Genomic DNA, 22,983 nt, shown 5'->3' on the forward strand with positions numbered 1-22,983 from the left:
ACTCGAAATACCGCGAGGACAAATCTAAACGTAGTCCCGAGTTGCAGAGAACTTCGGCGGAGAGCTTTTCCCGAGGACGCCGCAGCCTCACGTTGTAGGACAGGAAATGAGACTTTGAAAGGGCGAAAATAAAAACGCGCAAAAGTTTGCCAAAAAGCTTTGTCGGTGCAGAGCTGAGGGTTGCGAAGAGTGACAAGAAGATTGATTTTGGCCAGCTCGGGGACTTAGCAAGTGCTTGTAGCAATGCGCTGGGCTGTTAAATTCTAGTAGCTGTGCGTTTCTGTGAACGCCCAGAGAGGAGGAAAATGACCAGCAAAAAAGTCTGTTTCGAAAGTCGAGTAGCCAGGAGTTAATTTTCTTTTAGAGGCAATGCCGGAGGACTGTTGAGAAGAAGCCGAAAACCGTGTCTTACAGAATTGACCGTGGAATTTAGATTTTTCACAGGAGTTTCGAGATCTTTAACGTAGAACTGGGGAAAAAGAATCTAAAGCTTAGAGAGGTGGAATGTCACTAAAGAACAAAAGACCGGAAATGTCTCCGTGATTAAAGATGGTTAAAGAAGAATCCCAGGAGCTTCTGTTGTCAAGAAAGTCATAGGAACAACTTGGAAAGTACGAAACTGTTGGGAATTACTGCGTCCTCGCTTTTGCTTACATTTGTTAAACGTAACAGCAGTAAGGGTTTATTGGAATCGCTTTTTCCACTGTTGAAACAGCGAATCTGTTAATTTCGTATTGCTCCGGAAAAAAACTTGAGCTGTCCCTTTAAGGGGTTCTGCTTTTTCTATTTTTGTTGGCATTTGAAAGATTGTGGAGGCAGAAAACTTTCTGGAATGTCAAAAAAAAAAATTGCTGGAACTCTTAAATTGAGTATTTCCAAATGTGAGCGCTAAGGGGCGCCAGTTATTTTTTTTTAAACATGAGAAATGTTTGGAGCAAAATGTGTAACATACTCATAAGCTGATCTGTATTAAATTTAGTTGGAATTTAAATCACAGTAAGTCATTTTATGTGTCATCTCGTGGACTTACTGTATTTATAATAGAAAATATATTTACAAACACCGAGAGCACATTCTTTAACATCATGGGAACAATTTTATTACATTTCAAAAATAATATGCTTTTTCTGCCTTGGTATATTTTGGTAAAATTAAAAGTTTTAGTATTTATAAAAATTTCTTTTAAGGTTATTTTTCTTAAGTACAGTTGTTTAGGAAGGAATCCTTCGTAGACATTAAAATGAAAATGTGTTCTCACAATATTTAGGGTTAAATAAAGTTGCATTCTTTGAATTAAAATGTTCAATGAAATGACAGGAGGTTATAAAAAAATTGGAAGTATTTTCACTTTGTGTGTATCCTATTTAAAAACATACATAATTTGAGTTTCTCTGATTAGTTCTGAAAGGCTTCTCACTTTGCGTTTATGTTGATCTAAAAATCTCTGATAATTTGGAGTTCTCTGTTAAAAAGTTTCTAATGTTGGCTTCAATAATTTGTAATCTTTCAAATCTAGAATTCCACTTATGTCATTATCTCTAACAAAGGTTTTTTGTTCATTTCTCTGTAGTTGGAAATTGCAACTATTTGCATTTTAAAACTTGGAGACCACTAGCTGAGGATGATACATTCTAAATAATTTTTTTTTCTTTTAATGTGGTTTACTCCATCCCTTATCTTGGTCTATCTTCAGTTTTAGCCCTTTCAACTCCCCAGCCTAAGTAAAGATTGTTTCTGTGTGGTAGCTGGGATGTTTAAAATGGACAGCATAATGACTAGGAAGTTTGATTGTTTTTTTTATCAGACCAGTACAAACATGCAGGAAAAGGGGCTATTCCTTAGTGTGGAATAAGCTGCTTCCTCTAATTGTTAGCCTTATTATAAACTTAATTTGACTTAAGAAAAATACAGTTTTTGAAATGCATCACGTTTTTTTGGGCCAGATGATTTAATTCTGAAAATTTGGCAACTTGCTTTGCCCCTTTGTGGCCTGTCATTGTCCAAAACAAATTAATCATGATTTCTGTTTGTGGTTAGGAATTATATTTTCCTTTTCCATGTGATTGGCGGAAAAATTTTTTCAATTTAGATAAAGCTGTAAATTTTATGTTGACGACTAATTTAGTCAAGGTACTGGACTTAACAGTAGATGTATTTCCTGATAATTAGAAATTTTGAATGATTAGGAATTCTATTAAAAAAATTTTTTTAAAGTAAGTTTCAAAAAATTTGTCAGTCTGAGAACTTTTATTTGGCTAGTTACAAATTTGGGATTTACGTGTGCTAGATTTTCTTAGTTGATTAAAGCTTGACTGTTTTAGATTGAGCATTTTAATTCCATGCCAAGTTAATCTTTAGCTTATATTTTGACTTTGGACATTCTTTTGGTTTTTGGATTTATTTTTTTGTCTGGAGAGAGGGGAGTAGGTAGGAATTGCCAGACTATCCTCTAAGTGTCTTCACAGTTGTTCTTTTAAGTTGTGAGCGCTTTCTAGGTTGGACCACTCACATAAAGGACGTAATTTCAGTTGTTTCCAATACTTAAGAATCTTTCGTTGAAGGTAGAGATGATTACACATAAAACCAAGGTCTTAAAGTCTGAAACTGCTCTCTGGAGAGAGGTTTCCAAACTGAATCCTGGGACCATCCATGGGAAAGAGTAGTTACTACAAGTTTTTTATTTAAAAAAAAACTTTCTTTGTCATGAAAATGAAACTCATGCAACAACAGTACTTGAATGCAAATTATGTTTTTATAAAGTATTGCAATTAGAATTGAGAAAGCCACAAATGAAATCATTTAGACTTAAAAATTTCAGATGGGGGAAAGAACTAGGGATTTTAAAATCAGATTTTGAGTTTTCATTTTTTAGGCATAGGGAGGTTAAAGCTGCTGATGGGAAAATTAAGAATGCATGGTATGGTTTATAAGTAAAGCTAGCCTAAATCTTTTGTGAATACTTGAAAAATTAGTGTGTGGCTCAGAAAAAGTGAGCAAACATGTTAGATTACATTCTGCATTCCTGATTTGAGAAACGCATTTTCATTTTCTCACGGTCTTTGGGGGGGGGGGGTAATAAATTTTCTTTCTGGCCTCAGTTTTCTTTCCCTCTCCCTTAAAAATGTGGGCAAAAAATATTTTAAATGAAAACTTGCTTCACTAGTTAACATTTTTCCATGTTACTGTTTATTTCTATTTATTATGATTCAATATTGAAAATACCTTATATCTTTGGTTTTCTTACACTTCAAAATTTTTTTGCAGAGGAGAAATCTTGTCTACAAATGCTTTGTTTCAAAAATTATATGGCTGTTTGTATTGAGAGGACTTGCTGTATAAGTTTATTACAATTTTAGGATTTTTTTTCTGGAGCGTTGTTGACCGTAATCAATCTCTGTAACAAACAGGTTTTATTTACTTAAGTTGAAGTAATTAATCTGTTCTTTAGGAAGAAAGATTTTGCAGTTGTACACTGGCCCTTTGAATTAATAGTGATGAGAGAAGGATAGGGTGTTTATAATCAGTTGTCCTTCCATTATTTTTCTCCTCACCCAGGAGGTGTCACCAGCTCTGTAACGTAATAATGGAAATGATAGCTTGTATCCTAGGTCATTTAGTCAACATTCATTCTGTACTTTTGAAGCTTAACTCTCCCTTAGGCAGAATGTATATTCAAAATGCATGTATATTCACTGAGGCAGAAGGTGATTCCTTTTTCTTAACTCTATCCAATTTATGTGCTTTGTAGTAAAAGCTGTACTCCCAAGGATATAATGTAATTGAATTAATAGAAGTAGGTCTCTTTGCTAATTGCATTTGCTAGTGTGTTTGGTATGAGCACCTTTTCTTAAATGGCTTTGAGAATATAAAGTGACTACAAGTTAATTTGTTTTTTTTAATGTTTTGTATACATTGTTTCTGTTATTATCCCCTCACTTGTCACTGTCCTGAAGCTGATTGCAAAGTGCATCAGTTTTTCATAAGAAAAAATGGCTTTTTGTTTACTTTTTAAAGGGAAATAGATTCCTGTGACAAAGGACAAGTGTGCTCCCTTCCTCCCCCAACACACACCCAACACCCATACACCCTGCCTTTATTGGGCACCTTTTTTTTACATGCACCTTTTTTGAAGCCAATATATTTAGACATGTAAGCTTTTTGTTTTGTTTTTTGACCTTTTTTGGCCCTTAAGAGAATTACGCCAGTGTGATCATAGGGACAGCTTTTTTACTCTGACTGGAACACCTTTTAATTTACTTGAGAAATTTATTATAGTTAATACAATTTGGTTTATGATGGTGCAATTATAAGTAAAACTTGTCTTCGTTGGAGATGGAAAATGCTGTGCCTTTTTTGAGTTTTATTTGTTTGATAACCTAAGTGAGAGAGTCCACTGAGCAACTTTCTGTCATTGGTATGTCAACTATTATGAAGATATCCAAGGATCTATTTTAGGGCCAACGGATCAGGATAGTAAAGAAACCTATACCAAGAAGTTAGAATTATATTATGTACCAACTTTTTATTTTTGTGATTGACAGGACTTCATTATTTTTTCTGATCCCTCTTTTTTTTTTTGACATCAAGATAATGTATTTTTCCCTTCATGGGAATGCTTTTTTTAAGGGAATGTTTATACCCCTTTTAAAAATTGGCATTTCAGTTTTGGGGCCCAAAATACCTACGTTGTTTGAGGTCCAAGTAAGATTTTTACAGGGCTTTTTTCATTTAATGGAAAGCAAACATGGCATTAAACTTTTTTTCGTAGTGAATGCATTTTGTTTTGTTAGTGTGACTGTGTTATGAAAGTTGACTGTAAATATAATCCAGTGTGTGTTAGGTGCTACTGTCTGTGTAGTTATCATCATACTTCATGTTGTAATACTATCTTTTTTTGTGTCTGCCTGTCCTTATTAGAATTAGTTCCTTGAAAGTGCCCACCTCATAGCCCGGCACACGTACACTATCAGATGTTTGTTGAATTAATAAATAGGTTGACATTGTTATCCTCTTGATTTTTCTCTAAAGCATGGGATTAAGCCAATTATATAATAATTTTGATAGTTTTGGGAAATTACAAAAAAAGGTACACGTACTTTTAAGTGATATTTTTTTAGAAATCTTAAAGTATCATTTGCAATGCCTGTTCTCAAGAAGCTTTTTATTTATTTATTATTTATTTATTTGACAGAGAGAGAGAGAGAGCAAGAGCAGGAACACAAGCAGGGGGAGTGGGAGAGGGGGAAGCAGGCTTCCCACTGAGCAGGGAGCCCGATGCAGGGCTCCATCCCAGGACCCTGGGATCATGACCTGAGCTGAAGGCAGATGCTTAACGAATGAGCCACCCAGGCGCCCCTCTCAAGAAGCTTTTATCTTCATTTTACTTTAGTACCTTTGGTGTGAATGAGAATTAGAAAGATAAAATTGCTTTACTTGGGCAATAGTTTTCAGCCAGTCCTTGTACAAAGCCTACCAATCCTTAAGCAGAGAGAAGCTGTCAGTGCCCATCTCAGCTCTTAGAAGTTTTGGCACTTTCAAATTAGCTTAAAGAAACACCCTGTTTAAAAAATTGTTACTTGTGTTAAATTACTGTAACTGCCACATATGGTTATACTCCGCTTTCTTCTAAACTAAAACCATTTAAATAGTCCTTATTTATCCTGAACACATCAAAGCAGCACTTAGGGACCTGGAATCTTTCCCATATACTGTGTTCTACAGAGTACAAGACCTACATATCAGCTGAATGTTGACTTTTATAGGTAATTGACTAGAGAAAAGGTTTACCTACATAATCCCATAAATGCCAAAACTTTTAAGAGCTGAGATGGGCAGTGACAGCTTCTCTCTGCTTACGGATTGATAGACCTGAGAAAAGTTTTCAGCTAACTGAAACTTAACCCTCTTAAAAGCAGTCTACTTTTCTGCTTTAGCCCTAACAATGTTTTAAAGTAAATCTGTCATGAATTTTTAACAGATATATAGCTTGCAGAAGATAAGTGATATATCCAGAATTCTTGTAATTAACAAGCAAATGATTGTACTCAGTGGTTTCATCATTTCTTCAGTTTTCTGAAGCAGCAACTCTAGTTTGAAATTCGAGAAATCCTATCAAGTCTAGCAAAATAAACAAATTTTTATGTTCATAATGTTTGCCTTGTGTATTGATTCTAACGTACATGTTTTATTAAACTAAATTTTGTGACTTGTGAAATGAATCTATTGTAACATTTCTATCACGTTATTTATGATAAAGCATAATTTGTCAGTTTGGATGCTTTTCAAGGGTCCTGAAGTGTCAGAAAAAAACATCAAAATGTAGTTAAATCCATAAAGTGGTCTCATGTTATATGGCCATGGTAATAAGGAAAGGGCTTGTGTGTGTACACACATGTAGGCACACATGTACATAAAGGGAAACATGCAGTGAAGGTGAGCTGGCCTTGAACCCTTGAGAAGAGTCGGTGTTGGGGCTGGTGAAGTTCTAGAACAAGGACGGTTTTCGAAGTAATGAAATACCTGCTTGGCCCCAGGATTGAAATGATTATGTATTAACAGTGGAAAAGGGTCTTATTAGCAGGTCCTAAGTAAACACCTTGCTTTTGGCTTTCATGCGGAACAGATTGTTGTAAAGATTGGGCATGATCACCTGGTCAGTTTCAGATTATTGGGAAACTTTTGGCTTTTAATCTAACTTAAGAGTTTAAAATCTATAGAAAAATATAAAAATATGTAACGCGTGTATCTATATTTATTACATTTAAGAGTACTAGGAAAGTGCTGGTTTTAAAAAGCAAAGTTTTACAAAATTTTTATTTGAAATCTTTCTTCATTAACTCTTAGTGTCATAATTTATGGGGACTCAGAATGGTTTTACAAAGAGCATTTGAGGAGATGTATATATAAAAAAACTAGGAAAATGGAAAACATTTCTTGGATGCAGTTTAGTGTAGGGAAAACTAAAATAATATCAAAAGATCATGGAATTTCAGAACTGCAAGGGACCTGGGAATCAAGGGAAATCTTTCTATTGTAGGTACAAAAACTGAGGTCTAGAGAGGTTGTGACTTGTCCACATCACAAGGCAAGGTAGTATCAGAGTTGGAGCTAGACCCTCAGTTCTACCTTCTTTTGGTGAATGTGTCTCTCTATAATTGGAACTAGAGAAGAAAAACCCAGAATAGTTCCATGTGTTAAAAAGTTGCTGTGTTGCCTTAGGTTGTGAACATGAAGAAGAAAAAGTAAATGGGAGTAGTGTTAATTCTGTAATATGTTGGACTTGGGCAAATACTGGTCAAATTCTTGGAGCTAGAATTTTTAAAGGTAAAATTTTGAGATAGTTAAGAGGCTAAAAGTGAGAAAGTAAAAGTGTTTAGAAGATTTCATTCATTTACTTAAACTTTTTTTTTTTTTTAAGATTTTATTTATTTGAGAGAGAGCTAGTGTAGAGGGAGAGTGAGAGGGAGAAGCAGACTCCCTGCTGAGCAGAGAGCCCGATGGATGCAGGACTCGATCTCAGGCCCCTGAGATCATGACCTGAGCCGAAGGCAGACACTTAACTGACTGAGCCACCCAGGCACCCTTACTTAAACTTCTTAATAACTATAGGATAGAGCCTTAACTCTTTAAGGGTACAAATCTAGTGTGTATTTAGTATTATTGTTGGTATTATTATTACTGCAGTTACTATTTTTAATAACTGCTCAAGAGGAAACCTAACATTTCTGACTGGAAGATTTAATATAAAGGTTTACTCTTGCGAGGTGATTCAAGTCAGGAATATACACTTGGTTCACTTGTACATTAGCATAAGGAGGTTCATCGCATAGGTAGCAACTCTGAAGAGTACCTGCCAGGAGGTGGATGATGATGAATTGAATGGAAATGGGAGCTGTACTAGGTGTAGCCACTGCATCCCATTCCTGATACCCGTGTTTGAAGCATCAACTGATGGGAGGATGGAGGATGTTCCACGAGAAGAGAACGTGCTGTCGTGTCAAAACAGTGGTGATGGGAGATTGAAAGATTTTCAGAAAGTGTGTCTAAACTCAGTTAGTTGGAATGGCAGATGCGGAGGAGAGTCATGAGCAGAGCCAGCAGCCTAGGTTCGGGCTCTACCATGGTAGGCCTTGAATGCCAGGATGAACAGCATACATTTTATTCTGAGCTTTGTAAGGAACCAGTGGAAGGCTTGTATTATTTTGGGGTGTCATAATGAACTCTTTGAGGAAAACTAATGAGTGTAGAATATATGGGTCTGAGGAAGTAGAAATTGGATGCATTGTGAAGGGTTAATGTAAATGGTTAGGTAACTTTTAAATAGTTCTATTTTCTCAAAATAGTTAATAAAAATATATTTTGAGCTTTATATATTTTAGGTTTAAACTCTTCAGAGTTTTTAAAAGTGCATTTTAACTAAAAATAAACATATACAGAAATTATTTTTTCCTTACCCTTAAGTTCTTACCTTAATCCTGAGGTATTGAGAACATGTGGGGCTCATTTGTATAGCTGTCAGCTAAAATTTCGGTTACTTAGAATTAAGCTTATATGTAAATTAAAGAGAACTGAAGAAACTCTTTGGTTTAGGGGAATCTTAGAAATTCTTGAATTGGTTTGAGTTGGAGGAAATTTTGTCCAAATCTCACTCATCTAATATTGTTGAGTCTAGATGTGTTATCAAATACAAAGATTTTTGAGAATTTCATTATTTTCATCATCCATTTTACTTTATTTTTATTTAATTGTATTTTTTTATGTTGATTATTTTAGGTAAGTTAGAGATATCTTGACATTCCATCTCTATATATGTATCTCTTTAAACACTAGCATTTTCCTATATATATAACAGCATCGCACTGAATAAAATGGGTCAGTCCTACACTTAATGTAATAACCAGTCCATATTCAGATTTTTGTTGTTATCCCCAAAATATTTTTTATAACTGGCTTGTCCAAACCAGAGTCTGACTCAGGACCCCACTCACTGAATCTGGTTGTTAGGACTTCATGTCTTTTTAATTTAGAACCATCTTTTATATGGCACTGCTATAACTTCCTTATCATTGGAATTGTTCTTTTATGCCCTGTGTATCTAGTACTTGGGAAGTTAAGTTTAAAGGATTGAATAGGTTCATCTATACATCATAGGTGATGCTATGCACTTGATTTGGCATCACGCTGGGGGCCTGCATCTGGTTCCACCATTAGTGAAACTGAGACGAATATCTGGGTTAGCCTGGTCTTAGAATGATTCTCCTGCCGTAGTTAGGTAAAGCTTTCTTTCAGCAGCAGGGAATATATTGTTATTCTGAAAATAGTTACTATTGGAAAGCCAGATAGATGCTTATTCTTAATTAATTATTGGTTGGTTCTCGAAGTAAAACATTGGTTGCTAGTTGCCTCAAATGGTGACCAATGAAAAGGTTTTATTTCTAAGTAGTTGCAAAATCTCTACTACAAAGTTTTTCTCCTTAAGAACTTTTAATAGTGAGGAAGTTATGTTCCAGCAGATGGAGATATTAGTACACAAAAGGCAGTGTTTAGTGATTAAAATTTGTTGAGAAATAACTCTCTTATGAGAATAGGAAATTTTTTCCTTTAAATTGTAAGAGGAGAGTTGCTCAGGAATATGAGAAGTAATTACTAAATTTAATATTTAGAAGTGTCGTGTAAATCAGTTGTGATATTTCTTTAAAGAACTTTTTTTTTTTTTTTTAAGAGACCATATGTTAGATGTTGACTATAAAATGTGGCGGGATTAGGACATTCCATTGAGTATAGTAATATTCTGAAATACAGTTTCTGCCTTTACAGCTTAGTTGTTTGAAGGTTTTTTGTTTGTTTTAGTGCAGAACTGAGTCAAGTCTGTTGAAAAGTATTCTACTTGTATGTTTTCTTTGCAGTTCTAAAGTCTTTAACCAACAGTTGATTTGTTTACTAATGTAAATCAGAAAAAAAAACCTAAGCCATAGTTTACTACTATATGTTACATGAAGAGAAAGTTCTTTTGGGGCTTATAGTTTTATTATAGTAATAAAAAATTATCAGCAATAAAAAGGTAATCTTATCTCACTTTATAGCATTCCTTGTCAGTTTTTTTAGTTAGGTAAATATTATATATTTTAAAATATAGCTTGCAATTGTTAAATAAGAAATACTGCTCATTTAAGTTCCTTCTTAGATATGATTTGGAAGTGTTTTTGTTAATAACGCATTTAAATTATATTTTCCAAGTTGTTATTTCGAGCTTTTTTTTAATTGCTCTATCAGTTGTGAAATACTTTTCTTCCTTAATCAGTTGACATTGAACTCGGAGACGAGAGAAGTGTTTGTATTGTAGAAGACCAGGGAAGAGGATATCAACTGTGATATATACCTTTGTAGAACTGATAAAACTTGCATTTTACTTCTTTCTCCCCAGTATTTTCTCTTTTTTGTTATTCATAAAATGTAGAGAATTGAAGATGCAAACATTTTCAGTTCACCTTTGACAATAGTGTGGTTTGTGATCTCTGAGTCCTGGGAAAGGTGGTGGTGAGGGCAGAGAGGTGTCCTAGCATATTGTCTTTGAACCTCAGTGCCATGTATTATCTTTCAGGGAAAGTTTTTCCCTGTTGCCAATTTTGTGTATATACATTTTAAAAATTGTTTCTTACAGTCAGAGTATATGAGAAGCATAAATTTCTTCATTCTAGTAATCATTGTAATATATGTTATAAGGAATTAAACACATTGATTTTATTCTTACAGCAAGTATTCTTCATCTTATGGAAAAGAACTAAAATGTACCAATTAAAAAGTAAAAGTTACCCATAATTCAGTGATAATCACTCTTAACATTTTGGCAAATTCTTTTCTAGACTTTTTCCCTTCTTGATCTATGGATAAAACACAGTTGTGATCCTACTGTAGTGTTATCTGTTTGTGTTCAAGTAAATTACATCAGGAGCATGTTCCCCTGCCGTTTCATATTCTTTGACAATATAGTTTTATGTTAACATAGTTCATCTTACAGAGATGTATTATAATTTACTTAACTATTCGACCTATCACTTTGTTTTCAGTAAGCTTGTGTGATAATATCAAATGTTTTTTAGAACTTGATTACTCACTGTTTAAAAAGCCTTAGGTTACTAAATATTGTAATGGCCCTGTGAATACCAAGCTCTTTTGTTTTTGCAGTGTAGTTAATTGGAAATCAGCATTTTATACTGCATTCCAGTAGAAAGTGATTACTATTATGTGGCATTTAATTTTTGAGTAATGTCAGAGTTGCATATTTTGCTTATTTTTTAATGACTTGACATTTATTTGAAATTTTTTATTCTATTCACAAGTAAATTTGAGTGCATATTATGTGTAACATATGAGGTATGCAACAAAGCTTCACATTCATTCCTTACCTTCAGGTTGTCTGAGTAATAGGGTAGATAGTATGAAAAGAAAGTAATATAAGGGAATGTAACCAGGAAAGGTTGAAAGACTGGTGCTAAGATCACGTTAGGCTGGGGAGATATGGAATGTTTCAGGAAAAGAGGTAAAATTTCACCCGGCTCTTGCAGGATAGATAGGATTGAAGTGGAGAAAAGGTAAGGGAGTAGTATTCTAGACACAGGGAACACTATCCTTGAATGAGAGGACATTCTGGGTAGGAGAAAGAAGTAAATTATTCTATATCTCTTCTGTAGAAAGCTTTAAATTCCTGGAAAAAGATTTCATCCTCTTGATAATGGGAGACCCATTTAAGGCTTTTCTTTTTACATCTTAATTTTTTTCCCTTTTATCTGCCTCCACATTTCTGTTTAATATGGATTCATTGATAGATTGCTCTGCTTATTGCATATTTTTAGACTTTCTGGAATTACTCCCCACCTTCCCCCTCCCCAGTATTTTGCCTCTTAACTTCTATTTTTTTATTTTTTTTAACCTGTGCATGCTTAGTTTGGCTTTCTATTTTGTTTTACTAGTACATTTGGATATACTTAATCCACTCTTTTTATGATAGTTCTTTTCTCTGTGTGTCTTTTGGTGATTGTGTTGGGTTTAGGTGACTGGAGGAAGGAAGTTTATCTGGAATTAGTGTGTGATTTGTAGAACTGGTGAGTCTAAGCTCTATAGATGAGTTGCTAGCATATCTTGTCTTGTATGTATGGCATGGGTTTTTGCCATATGCTTGCCTTTCATCTTTCTCTCCATTTGCTTTTGCTCTAATGGCTTGAAAGACCTAACAATCTTATACTGGATGGGAGAGACTGAAGATCTGCTAATTTAACCCTGAATTGAGGGAGGCTATCGGCGAAGTGTTTGCAAAGTGTGTTCCATGTAATACTGGCCTCCTGAGGTAGTCTGAGAATAAAAGTAGTCAAAGAAATGCTGCATATTCTTTTGTGAATTCAACATGTGGTGACATGTTGAACATCCAGGAGCTGCTAAAGGAAGCTGACTTGGTTTAAATGAGCATTTTCTGAAATTACTTGGTAAAGGAATGCCTTTTTTCTTTCTTTTCTTTTTGGAACTAGTGGTCTGAGGATACATTATGATAAATATTAGAGGATTGTAAAGACTGTGGATCCTAGGGAGAAGAGGGTTTAAATAATAATTGTTTGGGAATCTTAATTTTTGGATGAGAATACTGCCTCAAGTCAGATCAAAGTACTCTCTGAAAAAGATAGTTAAATTTCATTTAGTTTGGGATTATTTCAAATTCCATCTAAAAGGAAGCAAGAAAAAGCATCCTTTTTGACTTTATATAACAATCGCAGCAAATGGTTTCTGTAGTGAATTTTGTTTAATTCAAAGTGTTATTTAAATATTTAGAATTGCTATTTTTAAATAATTTTCTAAATGAAAGAAAATGAACAATTCTGACAACTTAAATGTAAAATTTAAAAATACTTTAAAATAGATAATGCACAGAGAAATGTTGACTGTTTTAACGTATGCCTGGTTTAAGTCTAAAATTTTTAAGTTGGGAATTAGTGAATTGTTAGGCGAAGAGGAATTCTGAGCAGAAAAATATTTGTCTTTGTTAGATTGTTCAATAAACATTGAGATGCAGTGATAGAGTAGTTTTGTAAGATCTGTAAATCAGTAATTAGATGAGTTTTTTCTGTTTAGATTTTAATCTATAGGATATTAGCTCTCTTTTTGTTGTTACAGCAATTATTCATATTATAAAATGAAGTTTTGATGACATTTATAGTTAGCAGTCTTTAAAGAAGGGTAAGTGTAAGAGTGGGTGGTAGAATAATAGCATTTCGTCTGGAAGGCCCAACAGATTTTCATTAAAAAAATTTTCCAGTTCAAAAAAAACCTGTAATTCAGAGATTTGAAGTTGGAATGGATCTCAGTGATCACAGTTCCATCTTTTTGTTACATATGTAAGTGTAGTTCATGTACAGAAGGTATGAAGTTTCACAAATTAGAAACTGCTGGCTTCAGGAATGGTAGCTGATTTGGCGCTTGTGACAGAACAGGGTAAGTGTAAGGGTGGGTGGTATTAGCCAGTCAGGGAGTACCTTTGGGCCTGATCCCCTCTGTGGGGAATGATGTTATGACTGATAATTGGTGTATTGTGACTACCTTCTAAAGTGAGTAGTCTTAATTATTTTAAATTTTGTTTCAATACTTGAAGTACCTACCTAGGGTTTTTTTTTTTTTTTTTTTTTTTTTTGAGAGAGGGAGAGGAGGGGAGAAAGAGAGCATCTTAAGCAGGCTCCATGCCCAGTGCAGAGCCCTACACAGGGCGCAATATCACAACCCTGAGATCATGACCTGAGCCAAAATCAAGAGTCCTACGCTTAACCAACCGAGCCATCCAGGTGCCCCTCTACCCAGGGTGTTTTTTTAACTTTTCCTGTAAATAAGAATAAAATTAAGGATATAATGCATACAGTGATATTGTCATTAAACTGATGTTAAAGACAAAAGGCCTTCCTGGGTTCATTTTCCGGCCAGCTGACTCTAGGTCTAGATACAATGTAGTGTACATAGCAAAGGAACTTACACTGTCTATATTTTATACAGTATTTTAAAGTCATTAGTTAGAGTAAGCTCTCCATTTCCCCCCTTGTAGATCTAGGTTATTTGCCCTCGAATAATGGGATAAAAGTCTAAGGTAAAGATAAGGGAAAATGAGAAAGCCACTTAGTGTCTTCCAAATACTCAGTTCAGATTCTCTGTCATTGCTAGACTTAGTATTTGTGTGTGTGGTGATGTCCTGTACAGGTTGTTTCATAGGCTAGTGTAAATTTATCTAAATTTTGAAGGGTGATAAATTTAGGGGAGGTATCTTCAAAAAGCATTTTATGTTGTTGTTTCATGAATCCTGAATAAAAGAAAAGTGAAAAGGGGAAGAGAGTAGAGAATAAGTGGATCCTGTAAGAGAATGACAGTGATTAGGAAAGGTGAAAGTAAGATCTGAGTTAGAAAATCCTAAGTTTGTTTTTAGGTCATAGAAAAATGTATTTATTTTAATGGGTAGTAAGGGACATGAGAGTCTTATTTTTCACATTTCATTTTTATTCAAGGACTAACACCTTTGATTTTCTTATTAAAATATATTAACTGAACATCATGAGAGTTGTTCAGATTTGAATATACAAAATTTTTAGTCACTTTATCTGTGGATGTTTAAAGCATTGGAGCAAGTAAGTAATAATTAAGAGGAATCTCAAAGTGAAATCTTTGATTTTGTTAATCCAGAGTGTCTTTGATTGTTAATACTAATATTTATTGAATAACAAGTACATATATCCTGACAGTGTAAACCAGAAAACTGATATAAATGTGGGCAAAAAAAGGTATGTGTCAAATTTTTAGAATGCTACCTATAAAGGGAAATATTTTGTTATGTACATACATATTCATATAACTAAACAGCTGAAATGAAAGCTTAATGAAATAATATTTGTGTTTTGTCTCTGTTACGGTGTAATCTGTTTTCCCATATCTATGTCATTTCTTTATTTTAAAAATTTATTCTATGTCATTTCTTTATTTTAAAAATTTATTTTAGAGAAAGCGTGTGCACACATGTGCATGGGTGGAGGGGCAGAGGGTGAGGAAGAGAAAGAGAATCTCAAGCTCAAGCAGACTCTTCACTGAGTGGGGAGCCTGATGCGGGGCTCGATCTCACAACCCTGAAGTCATGACCTGAGCCAAAGTCAAGGAGTTGGATGCTTAACTGACTGAGCCACCCATGTGTCCCCATTCTATGTCATTTAAAAAGTGTTGGTTGTGACTAATACTATAGAATTAATGGGTTATGACTTGTGTAGTTTTAGCAAAACTGATGCTGACTCCTGCTGTAACTTAGTTTTCAACAAACTTTTTTTTTTTTTTTTTTTTTTTAATCTAGCACTTTCCTGGGTGCTGCGGATACAAAAATGAATTAAGGCATAGTCCAGTACTTAAGGAGCCATGTATGGGGAGAGAAATGAAATAAGAAACTGCAGTATAGTGCTTTAACTGCTGTGGCAGAGGCAGACACAGGTTAAGATGGAAGGGATCACACCATTTTCTAGCAGGTAGATGGAAATTTCTTGGAGGTTCACGTATTAAATAACCTGATAATTCCTCTGATTATAGGGCTTCATTTAATGTGAAATTTAGTTCTCTTCCCCCCCCCCCCCGTAAATTCTAAAATGGATACTATCAAGTTCACTGGACTAAGAGATTTCTGAGTGTTTGGCATAAAAGCCAAGTTTGTAAAAGTAAATGTTAATTTTATAGATAATCTTGAAAAAATCTAAATCTTATAAAGAGTAATATTGTGTTCTTAAATATGTCATGGTGACTAGCTTTAATGACTTTATTTGGGAAATACTGTCTTTTTTCTGACTTTCTTTTACCTCCAAACCTTATATTGTGACTTATTAAGAAGGTAAAGTTAGATAGAAGTGTTATATAAGTATAAACATTATCTATCTATGTATCTTATAATTATTTTTGACCATTGGCTGTTTGCCCAGATAGTGAAAGTTAAGCTACAAAGCAAATCATGAACTTTTAAAGAAGATGGGTACTTAATTATCTAACACTTAAAAATTATTTTGTCATTTTATTGAAATTTGGAAATATTCCGTATGTTGACTTCTTGTGGTTGATTCATTCACAATAACACTGAATATAAAAATTACAAGATTGGTTGCATTTTATCCAAAAATTAGGTTCTGTGAGTTACAGAATTGTTACAGTTTCTCCTGTGAGTGATGTAGGCTACTACGTCAGGTTGAGGAAGCGAATCTGAGTGGATGTGGTGGTTGCCTTAGAATGATTTTGCCGTTAGCAGTGAAAAATGTTTTTCTTATAGTTCTTGTGCAGCAGGCCATGGAGTGAAGCACATTTTTATAATAAAGGTGATGAATTTAATCGCAAACTGGCAGCCAAATGGAAATTGCAAACCTTGATACTGGGAGAAAATTGCCTATAAAGCAACTCTTGAGGGAGCAGGCTTTAAATTATCCACCCATTTCGACATTGAGGAGAACATAGGAATCACAGGATATTTTGCTTGGCCTGCTTAGTTCAGATGAGTGACACTTGAGCATTCTATTTAAGAGCTAAAGATGGCTGTTTTTAAAGTTGCTTACGCTTTGTACGTTAAAGCCTTAACCACATAAATTTTTATATTTCATTAAATATCTAAAACATTGCTGACTTTTTATATTTCAGCACATGATTTGTCTAATGAATTGAAATCCATTTACTACATTCATGGTGATATGCTGTGTAATTTATGTTTCTGCCATTTGTATGATGAACTACAGTCTTAAAGGATGCAGAATACTCCGGGTTTATAAGTAATAGTCAATTTATAGAATGTCATATAAACTGTCAGTCTTAACTGGTTTATATTGTGTTTAAACAGTTTGTATTATAAAATTTAAACACAGTGGTAGAATTTCTATTATGGGAAATCTGGGCCTTGTCAGTTTTTACTCTAGGTGACTAATGCTTGTCATTTCTTAGAATAACCTAACCCTTGATTCAACATACAGTATTCAGAGTGTTTAATCCTGAATTTTGGTATACTGTACCATGCATTTTGGAGTACACTTTCTTCCCATGGTACATATATTTGTTAACAGATATTTGTGTCCAGATTAAGAGAATTATGTGTGACTGTTGGAATGTGAGACCTATTCGAAGGTTGGTAAATATTTAAAATGAAAAATGCTAATGTAAAATATAAAAGTAATATTTCTTAGTATATGTCCTGAAACTGTTGGGTTCTAAGGTAATTGAGGATTACTTCTAGGAGGTTATTAGATTTTACTTGGATACATAACCCTGGTTAATAAATTATATAATGTACCATGCTACCTAGAAAATTTTAATAGGAGTATAGCTGTTGTAAGTCTGTTCTCTTTAAGTACAGAATAATAGAAATGTTTAATTTTGAAGTAAATGTGGGAATTTAATATTTGATGGTTGGAAAAAGCAAGAATAGAAGGAAGAAAAAAGTTGTGCAAATTCTCTGTATTTAGGAAACAGTTTATTGAGGTTGTGCACATGAGACTGAATGTATGAAAACCTGCAAGAAATAGTATTCTTGTTGAAGTAAGTTCCGGTTGTGATTGAAAGTACTTTCATTTAAGTTACTTTAATTGCTAGACTGATTATGATACATCCATATGAGAAGTAAGCCTCCATGTGATGTTGAAGATAAATTAGAATGCTTAGCCATCTCTGACATTTACAAAGTTTAAAATAAATCAACACCTCTAGGGGTGCCTGGGTGGGCTCAGTTGGTTAAGCGCCTGACTCTTGATTTCCGCTCAGGTCATGATCTCAGGGTCCTGAGATTGAGCCCTGCGTGGGGCTCCTCACTTAGCCCAGAGTCTGCTTGTCCCTCTGGCTCTGCTCCTCTCCCTGCTCGTGCTCTCTCTTTCTCCCTCAAATAAATAAATACATAAAATCTTGGGTACCTGGGTGGCTCAGTGGTTAAGTGTCTGCCTTCGGCTCAGGTCATGGTCCCAGGGTCCTGGGATCGAGTCCCACATCGGACTCCTTGCTTGGCGGGAAGCCTGCTTCTCCCTCTCCCGCTCCCCCTACTTGTGTTCCCTCTCTTGCTGTGTCTCTCTCTGTCAAATAAGTAAAAATCTTTAAAAAAAAGTCAGTCAATACCTCTGTTTTCTTATCACTGATACAATTTGGCTTAGGTAGGCTGTGGCAAGCTTAGAATTCAGAGATAGAGCCTAAAGATAAATATTCTTTAGGCTAGGCCTTTATGAGAGAAATATAGTATAATAATTTTAATTCTAATGTTCCTGATCCAGTAAATCAATATGTGGAAAGCTACATTTTCAATTTCAGGAAAAAAACTAAAAATTTTAACATACAAGATGAAGTTAGAATAAGGTATATGGAGTATCTATGAATTGTATACATGTGTAAGCATTAATATATTTTAGTGATATATTTAATGTTTTATATGTTATACATGTATATGAGTATAACATGTATAATTCATATATAATTTTATTGATAAAAGTAGTATATGTGTATACACATGTATATATAGTACTTATTTCATTAAAATTACCACTTTTCTGTAGCAAGATGGCTATAATTAGTTGTTTATAAGCTGATACTAAATTCAAATTCCATAGTTACTGGTGGGAGTTTACTTTTTTAGAAGGGTTTTTTTGTGATATATTTAAATTCACATCCAAATCTATTGTGATAAAGGTGACAACTATTTTAAGTTATTAAATTAGAGTTATGCAAATATATATTTACAGGCCAAACTGTTTCCCCAATTTTTCTTCCCCCAAATGACTCATTTGAGGTTAAAGTAATCTTAAACTCTGGAAAAATGGTTAAACCAAAATAGGTCAGATCCTGATTCAAAGAGCTCTTAACCTTTTTAAAGTGTGTTCTGGGAAAGTGCTGTAGAGAATATCTGCTCCAGGTATTTAACGGTCATTTTTAATAAGCTAAATGTACTGTGGCATTTGTATTTGAGTAGTATGTAAGGTTTTCTGGAAGACATGGTTGACTGAGGAGGTGCTTAGTAAAAGTGAGTTGGAAAAATTACGCTGTATCTGTTACTTTTTACCTCCACTTTGCCATGTATGATGAGTTTACATGTGAGAAGTCATTTCCAAAGAGTATTTGTTGGTAGATGCCTTTTCTCTGTGCCTTTTATGCCTCTAGAGTCTGGGAAAAGAACAGAGTTTAGTAACAGGTATTCATTAAATCAGCAGTTATTATCTTTCAGACATCTGTCAAGATAACAGCATTTCCAGAATATATGATTTTATATCATAATTATCAGTAGTAATGATGATATGAACATACTTAAGTTTATATATCAGGCACTTTTTATAAATATATATTCATTACCTCATTTAATCTTTACAGATTCCATTTTATAGATGAAATGGAGGCAGACTGAGGTATTACAGTAGTTTTTATCAAAGATTGCATTTTCAGCAGTTTGTTTCTTTGTCATAGATTATTATTTATAATTTTGTAGTCAGCTGTTTGGTAATTTTTTTAAAAAGTAAAATGTTCTCTGACTTTTGAACTGTTACTAAGTTAGTTCTGCACAAAGACCTGGAGACTTGGAGTTTTTCTTGAGCAGCTGTAACTATAGTTGTGAGAAAGGTGATGGTCTGGTGATTGTGTCAATAGCTTGCTTTATTTGACATTGTCATTCTTTTCATAAGAGAAAAAATACAACATATTCAGAATGCAGGAAGTATGTTAAGTTTCTTTCAAAGCTTGTTCCATTTAATACTGACATTTTGAAAGTGGGTTCACTTTTTTGTTAAGTCTTGATATTCTGATGTGCCTCTTACTGCAGGTTACTACTAATGCCTCAAGGCACCTGTGAATTGGCCTGGTTTCAAAGAATTTTATGGCCTTTCCACTTCCTTGCTTAAAAAAAAATGTGCTGGGGAGTGCTAATGTACATCTTACTCTTCTGTTGCCTATGAAATTCTCCAACAAAAGATGATATATGTATCTTGCTATGCTTACTCTTTGTAGTAGTGTTTGGTTTTAAACCACAATTAGGGAGGAATTCATTTTTAGTGAGTGGACTTCACTTACTTTCCAGTGTGATGAGTTTTGAGTGCTGTTTGAAATAGGTTGCTTTTAGATTTTGGTTTATATCTGTAATTTTCCACTTGCCCCTAGTAAGGCAGGCCTTGGTGGAAGATAGAACTTTTGTTCTTAGAAATTCTGTTCATTACGAACTTTCCACGGAAAACTTTGTATTGGTTTTAAGAAACAAATACCTAATTTGCATGGTAACTTCCATGTCTTTAAACCTTAGTGTGGCTACTCTAAAATACACAACTGTTCATTGACCTCTGCCTTTGGGAAGTTTTTGAGTAAATGAAAAAGTACCATGAGTGAGAAAAACAGAAGCATTTGCCTGGATAATTATAGGCATTACTAAAAATAACAGTCCAGTAGAAATGGGATTAGGAGTCAGAAAACTAAAGTTTGTAAAAAATCCTTGAGGGGGACATATGCATATATTTTAAGCATTTTTCACTTATCAGCTCCATCAACATAAATATGTATCATTAGAGTGGTAAGTATACATCATGTTTTTTTTTCTGATTTTATTCTCCTTTCCTTCATAATAATTAAAGTGAGGGTTTACATACCTAGAATCCAGTTTTCCCTAGCATGATATTTTCTACGGTGGAATCAAAAGAAACCATAGAACTCTGGCTTACTCCTTAAAAAAAATTACTTTGTCTAGTGTTCAGGTCCAGGTATTTATATCCCAGGACACTTAGCCTCATCTGTCAATCACTTCTGGCCCTCTAATCTATTTACATAGACACCAGTTCTTACTACTAGAAGAATTGCCCTGGCAGGAACCATGTTGCTTACCAGGGTCATGCTAGCACCAAACAAAATGCCTGATACCATAGAAAAATAGGATATATTCAGTCAGTAATTGCAGTTTGAGTATGTGCCAGAGACTCTACAAATACTATTCTAGTTGAAAGAATTTTTTCTCTGAAACTCAGAAATTTAGGTCTAGAGTTATCTTAGATGGTCCTTATAGATGATAGAGTAAATGTATACCGTGTTGTTGAACTATGTGCGGCTAGTCCCTCCAGAGCTTAAATGAGACTTATCATTCTAGTTTTAATTTGAATTATACTGTTCTTTCTTTCCTTCATTACTGTGTATATCTCTCTACTTTTCCCTCTTTATATCTCCAATTTCTACACTCTTCTCATCTTTTTTCCTCTATTCTGTATGGCTTTTATTGTATTCTTACACTGTTTTTCCCATTATCAAGACGGGACAGTAATGTTGGAGAGACAGTGTGATATGGAGGCCTAAATTTGGATCCTGACTTTTTCACTTACAAGTTATGTCCTCTTTGGTCAAAGTGTTTAACCCCCAAATCTTAGTCTCTTAACTATAAAATGGAGATGAGAATAGTACTTGCCTGTAAGGAAATGCGTCTAGCTATACAATAAAGTGTTGCCTTCCAAGGCAGACTTTGAGGGGCCACTCATTGCTTAGAAAGAAGTTAGATCTCATTACTCTGTTTAAGAGATGCTATGCCTCCTCACTCGTTGTGTGCTACCATTACCACCACCAGTCAACTCTGTTTCATTCCCAGTCTAATACCTTGCTGTGGCATTTAAATCAGCCCTGGGAAAGGTCTAGATAACAAGGAAAATAGAGGCAGAGTAACAGTAAGCTGGATAATTTGTTTACAAGGGGGAATTCATTTTAAACTGTCTTCTATGGAGATGCCTCCTTGTGCCCTGTCTGAATGTCTGGTTGGTTTGCTTTCTAGGAGGGCTTTGTCAGACATGTCTACTCTTAGAAGACCAGTCTTGAGCTGGAATGTGAAATCCAGAAGGAGTAGGAGCTCTTTTTGAATCTGAATTTTAGCTTCCTATTTGAGGACTCCCGTTTTCCCTGAATAATTACTTCTGAGAATGTCTCTCCTTACCATATAGACCACATAACCACTGAATACAACATAATACTTCTAATATTTGTCGGACTTACTTAGATTGTTACAGGATGATAATGAGGAATAAAAGTTCAGTAAAAGCTCAAATTCTTATTTTGCGATATGAAATGCATTGAGGTACTTCTTTGAGGTCATACCTAGATGAGTACTCTACTTCAGGTATTATTTTTGCTCACTTAGTGTGTGATAGAGCAAGGCCCATGTCTGTTTTTGCATATGAGTATATCCCTAGGGCTTTTGGCCAGTACCTAGCTCATAGTAGGTATACAATACATATTTGTTGAATGCATGCATGAACAACCAATATCTTGTACCACAGATTATTAAAGACACTTAAAAAGAAACTCCCAACTGTACATAATTCAGGCCAATCCATTTTATAAACAGTTTGTACTTTTAGGAAATAAAATGGAAAAAATTTATTTTATTCTTTACCAAATAAACTTTGAACAGATTGTAAACTTTGCAGATTGTAAATATAGAGGTTATAAAAAAAACCCAAAAACCCTCAAGAAGAATGAATCATTGTAACCCCTTTGGAGCAGTCCTGAAAAGGGGCAGTCTTTTCCTCATGGATTAGGGTGGTGGTTTTTTGTTTTAAAGCTAAGCCCATTCATTTAGATGCTTGTGTATTTTATCTTGTCATTTGGTCTAAAACACACCAGAGGAATTTAACACTGATAAATGAACGTATGTTATTATCTAAGTGTGTTAGATGCTCACAAATCCTGCATAAATGCAGCAAGCCCTTTTGAGAAGAGGAGTGCATTTCTGTTACTTTAATGGGAAGGGGAATAAGTCATAAAGCTAATAACCTCTTGATGCTTGAGTCAAGTTTCAAGCATGTTTTTGTAGCTTTGCATGTTTTTGTACTAATTGTCCTGCTAAGATTGTTCAAAAGGTGCTTTTTCCCCAAGGATACAGATCCTTGGGAATATAGCAAAAGACAAAAGCAAAGCTGTCTGTCTTTCCGGAGTTTACATTCTTATGTAGGAGACAGGCAAGAAGCA

The 22,983-nt window shown here is 34.4% G+C and overlaps 1 protein-coding gene across 6 annotated transcripts in view; it reads left to right on the forward strand.

The window, feature by feature from the left end:
• Positions 1-458: 458 nt before the first annotated feature.
• QKI (QKI, KH domain containing RNA binding) overlaps positions 459-22,983 on the forward strand; it is a 158,164-nt gene continuing 135,639 nt past the window's right edge. For all 6 annotated transcript variants that reach the window (XR_004676857.1, XR_004676858.1, XM_034991998.1 and 3 more), the window contains exon 1: positions 459-611. The gene's annotated coding sequence lies outside the window, so the exon portion shown is untranslated. The remainder of the gene's footprint in view (positions 612-22,983) is intronic.

The sequence above is a fragment of the Mirounga leonina genome, unplaced genomic scaffold (genome assembly GCF_011800145.1).
Source record: "Mirounga leonina isolate KUSES-001 unplaced genomic scaffold, KU_Mleo_1.0 Mir_54, whole genome shotgun sequence".
Lineage (NCBI taxonomy): Eukaryota > Metazoa > Chordata > Mammalia > Carnivora > Phocidae > Mirounga > Mirounga leonina.